An 11,234-nucleotide genomic window follows, 5' to 3' on the forward strand; every position below is an offset into this window, starting at 1 on the left:
GCTTTGTGTTACTATGCCCTAGTGACATACTGTGAAACACTGGGACTGAGATTCAACTATATTCAAGACCACACTGAGAACCTATTACAAAGCCTTCATTCGTTTCTCTTTGTGTTTCAAATTTTACCTCAGAAAGAAAAAAAAACTGATGATAAGCTACCAGATATAAAGATAACAAAAGACTAAAATCTAAGTAGTTGATTGACTGATAAGGCTCATCTGCCTGTTACTTTTTTATTTCTTCTATTAGGAATTAAATGGTCCCTGTATCATGATTTCTGTAAACTGAAACTATATACAGATTTAAGTAGAAGATTAAAATTATATGGACTGGAGAGGTGGACATTTGGAATAAGAAGAGACATATTTGCTACATTCTAAGATATATTTTAATGCTTATTTATTTGCTTATTCACTCAATGAATATTTATTGAACACCTGTTATATGTCTCTTTTAAGTTCTGAAGCTACAGCAGTGAATCAAACACACAAAAGTAGCTGTCCTCTTGGAGCTTACATTCTGGTTGGGGACTATATCCAACTGTACTTGAATCCAATCTTGGATGTTTGCTAGGCATATCAAACTTGACAAATCCAAATAATTCTCAATCTTCTTCCCGTTCAAATATACTTCTCCCCCAGTCTTTCCTAGCTCATCAAGTGTCATCTCCATTTACCCTCTTGCTTATGCCAAAAATGTGAGAGTTATTCTTGTTTTCCCTCATTCCCTCACTCTTCCCATACAATCTATCATCAAATGCTGTTGGCTCTACCTTCCAAATCTTTTCAACACCTGCTACAACACTGGTCCACCGTTTTTCAGCTATACTGACATAATAAATTTTCTAACTTTCCTGCTTCAGAAGCAGGAAAGGGGGAGGGGAGAGAGAGAGAGAATATAAAATAAAACAAATAAAAAAACTATTTCTAGTTGGTCACTCAAGAGAGTTGGGAATTAAGTTGCAGTTGATAGGGATAAATGTAGATTCTAAATATATATATATTTATATATATATACACACACATAATTTATATATATAGTTTAATAAGTTTGAGTTTATAATTGTACAATATATTAGTAATTATAAAATACAATTAAATTGAAATGCAATCACTAAATATAAAATTTAGAAAGTGATTTTCCTATCCATGTTCATTGGAAAATTCTTAAAACAATGACAATCTGGTAGCAAAAAACATTCTCATTGCCCACATTGTGGTCTTGATATATAATTTTCATATAAAACAAACCAAGACTCCTTGAAAATAATGGAAGGAACCATACAAAGTCTGCATGGAAACATTTTAGCTTAGATAGCAAAAAATATCTCAAATATACTGAGGGTCATGGTAAAGGACTCAGTAGTAATTGAAGAGTCTTACACTCAGTGAAGAGAAGAAAATTTAAGCATTGAAAGTAAGAGCATTTGAACACCTAAAATATATTTAAGTATATGAGTTCATCATGGTACTAAAAAAATAATAATTACTCATTATTATCTTCAAATGCTGGTAAATGGACTCATTATATTGTGAAATAAATGTAAAAAATTAGGCATGTACCCAATTGTTTTCTACAATAACTGTTCTTTTGGATAATCACACAGCAGAGAGAAGTTTACTTTTAAGGGAGAACTGCAGATAATAAAATAATGCAATATATAGAATTATAATATTATTTTATATACTCAAATGAATTAGTTAATCTAGATACTGATCAACAACTGCTAACACCAGAACACAAGATAAACACACATTATGCACCTCATTTGAGACAAACAACACTATCTATGAAACAGTATTGCTAAAAAAAAAAAAAGAAAAATTAATAAATGTGCATCTTATCATGCCTCGAGTTTTAATCTATAGAAAAATACACAAGAACATTGGCTCACAAACTCTGTAATTTCCCAGGTGAAATGTGAGAGGCCAAGGAGAGACCAAAGAAAGAAGCGAACCATTTCAGTTTGGTAGTTGGCAGGTTTAATAAGCAAGAAAACTTACTTACGAGGTTTGTCTTGGGTGGCCACCGGATGAGTAGATCTCCTCACCTGTCCACCAAAATCTTAAAAGTTGTGCAGAAGCCTTACTGGACTCAGTCATGTATACCCTCCAGATGGTCTCAATAACACATTACTTTCTCTCAGGGCTAAGCCCTTGAAAATGGTTGCCACTGTTGAAATGGAGGGTGGAGCTACTTTCCAAGGATAGAGGAAAGGGCAGGGAGCCTCTGATTGCCCAGGTCCAGCTCGAAGGTCAACTGGCAGTCATGTTCTCTCCATGACCTCTTCTGAAAAAGAGAGAAGAACATGTTAAAAGACACATGAGGGATGCAATCAGCAAAAACTAAACTGTAGGAAACTACTGGACAAAGGATCTTATTTCTAAATCAATAAATAAGTTGCAAGTAATTTAAAAAGAGAGATGAGAGAATACTTACATACTAAAAGGGAATTAAGAGATATCTGAACTAATTGCAATGTTTAGTACTTAGTTGATTCCTAATTTAAAAAAAAACTGTAAAAACAATTGTGGCATTTGTGAGAAAATTGGAAAGATTTGAAAAATGATTAATCTTTTCCAATATTAGGGATTTATTGTTAAATTTTTAGAATAATAATGAAAACATGGGTATCTTTAAAAAAGGGCTATTTCAGAGAAACATACTGAAGTGTTTACAGATGAAACAATACAACATCTTAGGTTTGCTCAGAAATGACTTAAAAAGAGGAAATAGGTAGGAGTATAAATAACACAAGATGGACCAGGTGTTGATAACTGTTGATGATGGGTAATGGTAAAGGACTTTATTATGCTTTTCTTTCTATTTCTAGATATAGTTGAGTTTTTCTACAATAAATTAAAAATAAATATAAAAATACATCAACATGATATAAAATATTTAAGTAAAGTTTTTGAGACAAGAAAATCCAACTGTGTTCCTTTAGTTGTCATGTCATTTGCTAAATGTTTTGAATCATTTTAAATCAGACAAAATGTTATACTGGAGGATTCATGCTTTTAGCATATATTATGTTGGTCTGTTTTTGCAGGAGCAGAATTTTACTTTTGGGGGGCAAAAACTGCTATGTGTCAGTACTTTTAATGTTGTGTACATCAAATTATAGTAAAAAGACAAATATGAACAAGATGCAATCCTTCTATTTTCATGAATGGTGCAACTGCATTATAGTAAACCAAGTTTATATTCTGCCATCACAAGGGGTTCTCCCATTCCTTTATTTTGTTATGGATCATTAAAAATATCTTTAAAAAAACCGGTAGTTTCATCATTACTACTCAAAATATCCAGTGAAAGATTTGAGCCAGGACAAAATGGAAGATACTGAATACACTGCAGTGCCTTAAATTCCATTTGTAACTTGTAATTTTCGTAGAGCACATAGACCCTGGGTGTGTCTTAATGTGGATAAATTCATTTCATTTTTGTTGAGCTGTATTTTTGTCAGCTAGGGCTGCCATAACAAAACAGCCACCACAGACCAGGTGGCTTAAACAACAGAAATTTATTTTTCCACACTGTGAAAGCAGGAAGTCCAAAATCAAAATACTGGCAGGGTGAGTTTCTCCCAAGGTCTCTGTCCTTGGCTCACAGACAGCTGCCTTCTCTCTGTGTCCTCACATGCCCTTTGCACATGCAAGTCTCTGCTGTTTCTTCTGCTTCTTATGGGGACATTGATGAAATTATGGTCTCACCCTTATGACCTCATTTCACCTTAATTACCTCATTAAAGGCCCTATCTCCCAATGCTGTCACATTGGGAGTTAGGGCTTCCATTTATGAATTTGGGGGGTACAATTCAGTACCTAACAAGCTGCAAAGTGGTTTTTTTTTTCCTGATAATTCAAGAGAATGACTAGGGAAAATTAATTTTTCACATAAGAAAAGTCTTTCCAAAGAAAATCATGACTTTCAAAAGGTCCACTTGTTGAAAGTTTAGTAACTGGAATACTGTCCTGTAGCTGGGATCCAAGTCCTCTGATATCTATCTCAGCCTGTTCCAAACACAACCCCTCAGCCCTCAGACATCAGCTACCGCTCATTTCTAATTCTAGAGGTTGACCTCCCACATCTGCTGGCAAATGTTTTAAAATGTGTACAGATTTGTGGCCCCCAAATTTAAAAGTTACAGACATATGAAAAGATGCTTCACATGATATGTCATTAGAGAAATGCAAATTAAAACAACAATGAGATACCACTACACACCTGTCAGAGTGGCTAAACTCTAAAGCAGGCAACACCAAATGCGGATGAAGTGTGAAGCATCAGGGATTCTCATTCATTTCTTGTGGGAATGCAAAATGATAGAATCATTTTGAAAGACCGTTTGGAGGTTTTCTACAAAATTAAACATAGCCTGTTACCATATGATCCAGCAATCGCGCTCCTTGGTATTTACCCAAAGAACTGAAAATGTATATCCACACCAAAACCTGCACATGGGTGTCTACAGCAGCTTTGTTTATAATTGCCAAAACATGGAAGCAATTAAGATGTCCATCAGTAGGCAAATGGATAAACTGTGGTGCATCCAGGTAATGGAGTATTATTTAGTGATAGTAAGAAATGAGCTATCAAGCTATTAAAAGACATAAAGGTAACTTAAATGCATATTCCTCAGTGAAAGAGGCCAATCAGAAAAGGTTAATTACTGTATGATTCCAACTATATGACATTCAGGAAAGACAAAACTATGAAACAGTAAAAATATCAGTAGTTGCCATAGCTTAGGGGAAAGAGAGGGGTGAATAGGCAAAGTGTAGAGAATTCTTAAGGCATTGAAAATACTGTGTATGATACCATAATAATGGATACATGTCATTATATACTTGTCAAAACCCATAGAATATAAAACACCAAGAATTAATCTTAATTTAAACTATGGACTTAGGGTAATTATAATATGTTAATGTGGATTCATCAGTTATAAGAAATGTACCATGCTACTGAAGGATGTTGATAATGGGGTAAGCTAAGCTTGTGTGGGGACAGGCTATATGGGAAATCTCATACCTTCTGCTCAATTTTGCTATGAACCTAAAACTGTTCTGAAAAATAAAATCTGTTTTAAAAATAACAGGAATAAAATTTTTAAAAAGTAAAAAATGATTTGAATCTTATCTTTCATATACTGTGTGATTTTAAGCAAGTTAATTAATATCTTTGTCCAGGGATGCCTGGGTAGCTCAGTTGGTTAAGCATCTGCCTTCAGCTCAGGTCATGATTTGGGGATCCTGGGATCGATCCCTACAAGCCCTGAGTCAGTCTCCTTGCTTCTCCTTCTCCTTCTACCCCTCCCCCTCTGTTCATGCTCTCTCTCTTGCTCTTTCTCTATCTCAAATAAATAAATAAAAATTTTTAAAAAAATCTTTGTAGTCCAGTATACTTATCTATAAAATGCAGTAATAAAGGCAACTGCCTCTCAGAATTATTGCAGATAATTAAAAATGAAAAAAAGAAAGATTTTACAAAATACTTTCAAATACTGACTTGTACTAAATTGAATGAGAGGTTTTCAGCTCAGACACAAATGAAAAACAAATACTGCAGATAGGACACCATTAATTCCTATATGCTGCTTCTCTAAGGGGAATCATAGAAATGCTTATTTCAATTAATTATTTTATAGATTCCCTAGATTTATGTTTGTAAGTTTGCTCAATTTAATAAAAAAATAATCACTGCTTTGATGAGACAATATATACTCATGGTACAAACTTAACTAAATCATATATGGTGAAAAGAAATTCCTCCTTCTCCCTCCTTCATCTAAGTTCCATCCCTAGTAGTAATTACTGTTACCAGTTTTGTGTATGTTTATGAAATGTTTTATGCATCTACAAACAATGAATGAGAGTGCTTGATTCTGGGAGTATTATTAGTCATATTAAAAAAAATCAATATTGTACAGACACTAACCAGTCAGAATAGATTTGGCCTTAGACTGTGCTAAGGGTCCTGGAATCTCCTGGTTATGATACTGGCCCAAGGTCAGTAGGTTGGTAAGTGAGTGATGTCAGGATAGAAACTAAGCAGTCATTGCCCAAACACTGCACTAGGCGTGTATTGGTTAAAGGGACAGCAAAAAGGGAAGTAGTGTATGTTGAGAGGTAATAAAGGTGTATGGTATCCATTTCACAGCTTTTCCTGAACAAAATATTTTTGTATTGCAGATATCATACTTAATGTACTATAAGGTACGTACATATAGTAATTAAGGAGCTGCCCAGGACCACAAGCTAGGATTTTTCTCATATCTATGTAATCATGATTCTGAAGTCAAAGGTTTTTAATTTGACTAATCAGCCTTATTATTGCTGATTTCCTGAGTAAAGATTTCATTTATTCTCTTACCTAAAATTAATATTTTCTAAGCTCTAAGAATTTTTACTTTAATTTTCTTTGTTCTGTATAACCAGTCTTCCTCCCTTGCCCCCTCCCTACAGTCCTAAGAACTGTCATTTTCTAGGATTTCAAGATGAGACTTGCTCTACAATCACATTTTTCACTTTTTTTAACTTTAGAAATGTGACAGTCAATGAGAATTTTGGACAGTTTTTCTTTAATTTCGATCATATACATGACTCATTCTGCCTTCTCAAGCCCTTTCAAGAACAGGCTCAGAAGTAAGGCTCTTTAGGTTTGATGTATTTCAAGTCTCATATAATGCAGTGTTCACTTTCAAGTGTATTCATTCAAAGTCTTTCTCTTTCTATACCTCAAAGTCAAGAGAGGTATTCCTATAAAAGAATTTCCCAAGCTACCACTGCTTATTCCATGTGAATGCTGTAAGGAGATTGTAGGGAGAAATGCCCAAAGGAGGCACCATCTGCACAGGCTAAAACAAAATAAAATGTCAAATAATACTTGTCTTCCTCTTTTCCTTTCACCCACTTATTATTAAGCACAGATACTGAAAAAGACTTAAGAGTCCGTATGTGGTTCCAGAACTCTCCATTTATCAAATAACTTATGCTAATTGGTGTGTCCACAAGACAGTATGATAGAGTGGAAAGTGGGGTAGCTGGATGTGCTCCAACTTTTACTAACTAATGGATGATCCTAGGCATCCATTCTCTTAGCTCCAGATTCAACTTCCATAAAATCACATAATATCTATTTTAGGGCTATTTAGAAGATTAAGTGATATGTGTAAAATGTTATTTGAACCTTAAACCATTAAATGGAAGTTATATTTACTATCTCTGACAAATGTATGTTTTTTGATAAGAGAGTTTTGCCCCAGAACCTCATTCCCTGTTCACTACACTTAGGAATAAACCAAAGAGGTAAAGGATCTGTACTCTGAAAACCATAAAACACTCATGAAAAAAATTGAGGAAGACACAAAGAAATAGAAAAACATTCCATGCTCATGGATTAGAAGAACAAATATTGTAATTAAAATGTCTATGCTATCTAGAGCAATCTATACATTCAATGCAATCCCTATCAAAATACCATCAACATTTTTCCCAGAGCTGGAACAAATAATCATAAAATTTGTATGTAACCAGAAAAGACCTTGACTAGCCAGGGGAATATTGAAAAAAAAAACCAAAGCTGGCGGCATCACAATTCCAGACTTCCAGCTCTATTACAAAGCTGTCATCATCAAGACAGTATGGTACTGGCAAAAAAACAGACACATAGATCAATGGAACAGAATAGAGAGCCCAGAAATGGACCTCAACTAATCTTCGACAAAGCAGGAAAGAATGTCCAATGGCAAAAAGACAGTCTCTTCAACAAATGGTGTTGGGAAAATTGGACAGTCACATGCAGAAGAATGAAACTGGACCATTTCCTTACACCACACACAAAAATAGACTCAAAATGGATGAGACACCTAAATGTGAGACAGGAATCCATCAAAATCCTAGAGGACAACACAGATAGTCATCTCTTTGACCTCGGCCACAGCAACTTCTTGCTAGACATGTCTCCAAAGGCAAGGAAAACAAAGGCAAAAATGAGCCATTGAGACTTCATCAAGATAAAAAGCTTCTGCACAGCAAAGGAAATAGTCATGTATTGAATGGAGCACTGGGTGTTATAAGCAAACAATGAATCATGGAACACTACATCAAAAACTAATCATGTAATGTATGGTGATTAACATAATAAAATAAAATTTAAAAAAAAAAAGAAATAGGCAGAAGACATGAACAGACATTCTCCAAAGAAGACATCCAAATGGCCCACAGACACATGAAAAAATGCTCCACATCACTCGGCATCAGGGAAATACAACTCGAAACCACAATGAGATACCACTTCACACCAGTCAGAATGGCTAAAATTAACATCAGGAAACAACAAATGTTGGCAAGGATGCAGAGAAAGAGGGAACCCTCTTACACTGTTGGTGGAAATGCAAACTGGTGCAGCCACTCTGGAAACAGTATGAGGTTCCTCAGAAAGTTAAAAATAGAGCTACCCTACAACCTAGCAATTGCACTATTAGGTATATACCCCAAAGATAAAAATGTAGTGATCCGAAGGGGCAACTGCACCCCAATGTTTATAGCAGCAATGTCCACAATAGCCAAACTATGGAAAGAGCCCAAATGTCCTTCCACAGATGAATGGATAAAGATGTGGTGTATATATATACAATGGAATATTACACAGCCATCAAAAAATGAAATCTTGCCATTTGCAATGACATGGATGGAACTAGAGGGTATTATGCTAAGTGAAATAAGTCAATCAGAGAAAGACAATTGCCATATGATCTCATTCATGTAGAATTTAAGAAACAAAACAGATGATCATAATGGAAGGGAGGGACAAATAAAATAGGATGTAATCAGAGAGGGAGACAAACCATAAGGGACTCTTAACCATAGGAAATAAACTGAGGGTTGCTGGAGAGAAGGGGGGTGGGGAGATGGTGTAACACGGTGGTGGGCCTTAAGGAGGGCATGTGATGGAATGAGCACTGGGTGTTATATACAACTGATGAATCACTGAACTCTACCTCTGAAACTAATAATACATTATATGTAAATTAATTGAATTTAAATTTAAAAAAAGAAAAGGAACAAAAAAGATTATATACAAATATTTAAAACTGGTTTAAAATTTGGCATATGAATTATATTCCTGGCAAGGAAGATAGAAAGGTAACACCGTGATAGAGTCAGACAAGGTCCAGGCACAGTGGTTCTGTGAACTTTAGTGGCATCTTCTTTAATACTAGAGATAGAATGATAAAATTGAAGAAACTTTTTCAGAAGGGAAATGTAGAACAAGAGATATAAAGTGGTATGTCTAAGGCAACAAAAATAATTATTGGTAAAACATTCTACAACCCCAAATCCAAGGCTCTCTGATAAGCTTTCTCTCCTCTCATCATAGATAGGTATTATCTCTAAAACACTAATGCCGGAGTCCCAGGTAATGGGCAATTCAGCAGTGGAGATATGTGGAAACAGGCAGCTCTGACCGGCCTAACTCACTTCATACCACGTAGGTAACTCTCAAGAGTAGTTCTGGGGCTTACCAAACTTCCAAGGCTCTCAGCTTGGAAATATATGCCTGACGACTTGTATCTATAAATAACATGAATCCAAGTAAGAGCTGATCCCCCCCCTTTTTTTTGCTTCCACCATTAACATTTTTTAATATATTTTTTTTGTTGTTAATTTCTACTTTGATGGACATGAAAAGAATACCTTTCAATAAAGAAATTTAGGAAAATTATTGTCAGGCCTAAAGATAACATTCATTGACTGAATGCTAAACTGGACAGTTAATGAATAAGGAAATGAGACAGCATTGCAGGTTAAATAGTTCTTGTCTCTGTTCTAAAAACAAATAAAGCTTCTTTAAGTTATAACTGATGGCTTGAAATTAAAGAAAAATATTTTTTTAAATAAGTGTGCTTCTAGCCTGTATAACTTACTATTTTGTGAATCAAACATTTCTTCCCAAATTAAGGCATCTTGATATTCACATTTCAAAAGTTGAGGATTTTTTAAAATGTGAATAAATATAATTAAATATATCTTGTTTATAAATTTTGATTTTTTCCCCTTAAATTAGTAACATCTGGCAGCTTTACTAATCTTCAGTATAGACAAGCAAGACTATCTGCGATAGAGCATTTTTGTCACTGCTGTATTTATTCAATGTAATTTAGTCAATGTAATGCATACTGACAGTATGACAAAAGATATGTAAAAGAATTTTGACATTCATCTCCACATTGTGCAAACCCCAGAAGCTGAAACTTCCTAGCAAAGGTCTAATTCAGACAGGATGCCCAACAGTTACCAATTTCTGAGGAATGAAGCTCTTATTTTTATACACTGGACCACAGGAAAGTAATACCGAAAACTTGGCAACGCTCGAAGTTCTCATCTTGGCTTTTCCCAAACTGTGTGCTGTAGGTAAGTCCTTCAATATTTTGGGGCCTATAATGTACAAAATGAGGAAGTTGAAGACATCATGGGCCCCCAAGTTTCTACTTCAAAGTCCCTTTTAAAAATTTATTCAAAACCTATTTAATCTAATTTTAGACTTACAGAAGTGTTCAAGAATAGTACAAAGAGTTTCTTATATCTCTCATGCTGCTTCCTCTAATGTTAATATCTTGCATTACCATAGTAAAATTATCAAGAACAGAAAAGTAACACTTGTACAATATTAATGAAACCACAGACCTTATTCAAATTTTACCAATTTCCCATGTTATTTTTCTTTTCTAGGATTCTACACAGTGTCCCACATTACATTTAGTTGTTACTTGTACTTGTTATACCATCTATGGCAGTTCTGTCTTTCCTTGCCTTTCATGAAGATGACACATTTGAAGAGTATTGATCAGTAATTTTGTAGGAGGATGACCCTGAATTTGGGATCGGATGTTTCGTCATGTTTAGATTGAGATTATGCATTCTTTTCAAAAGTACCACAATAATATTGTACCCTTCTCAGGGCATCATATCAAGGGTTCATGATGTTGATATGTGTTATTCCTGGTGATGTTTACCTTGATCACTTGGTTAAGATGGTGTCTGTTGGGTGGGCGGAGCAAGATGGGGGAGGAGTACGAGACCTAGATTTCATCTCCTCTCAGGAATTCAGCTGGATAGGGATCAAACCATTCTGAACACCTACAAACCCAACAGGAGATCGAAGAAAGGAACAGCAACAACTCTCTGAACAGAAAAGCGACCACTTTCTGGAAGGTAGGACGTGC

The 11,234-nt window shown here is 34.9% G+C and overlaps 1 pseudogene; it reads right to left on the reverse strand.

Annotated features, from left to right (window-relative positions):
- Positions 1–3,187: 3,187 nt before the first annotated feature.
- The window catches only part of LOC102741382 (proteasome maturation protein-like), a 32,262-nt pseudogene continuing 24,215 nt past the window's right edge, over positions 3,188–11,234 (reverse strand).

This window comes from Leptonychotes weddellii, chromosome 10 (assembly GCF_054177405.1).
Source record: "Leptonychotes weddellii isolate Sample4059 chromosome 10, ASM5417740v2, whole genome shotgun sequence".
Classification (NCBI taxonomy): Eukaryota; Metazoa; Chordata; class Mammalia; order Carnivora; family Phocidae; genus Leptonychotes; species Leptonychotes weddellii.